The following is a 535-nucleotide window of genomic DNA, read 5'->3' as shown; positions in this document are numbered from 1 at the left end:
AACTTCTCTTGTTTAAAATTAAAAACATCCAGCCTGGGCAACACGTCAAGACTCTGTCTCTATAAAAAATAAAAAAGTTAGCTGGGCGTGGTGGTGCATGACTGTAATCCCAGCTACTTGGAAGGCTGAGGTGGGAGGGTTGATTGAGCCTGGGAGATTGAGGCTGCAGTGGCCTGTGATCATGTCACTACACTGTAGCCTGGGCGACAGAGCAAGACCCTGTCTCAAAAAAAAAAAAAAAAAGATTTAGTAACAGAACATTGCTAGAACATGTGCATATTCTACGACCTAGCAATTCTACGCCTAGGTACAAACCCAACAGAAATGCAGATATGTGTTCACCAAAAGACACAACTCAAGTTCAATAACTCTTATCATTTTGTCACTTTCACCTTAAATCCTAATTTTTTGTTTTTTGAGACAAAGTCTCAATCTATCACCCAGGCTGGAGTGCAGCAGTGTGATCTCGACTCACTACAACCTCCACCTCCTGGGTTCAAGCAGTTCTCCTGCTTCAGTCTCCGGAGTAGCTGGG

Source organism: Sapajus apella, unplaced genomic scaffold (assembly GCF_009761245.1).
Source record: "Sapajus apella isolate SASKATOON/1434 unplaced genomic scaffold, GSC_monkey_1.0 scaffold26, whole genome shotgun sequence".
NCBI classification, from domain to species: domain Eukaryota; kingdom Metazoa; phylum Chordata; class Mammalia; order Primates; family Cebidae; genus Sapajus; species Sapajus apella.
Note: the sequence above shows the minus strand (reverse complement) of the source record.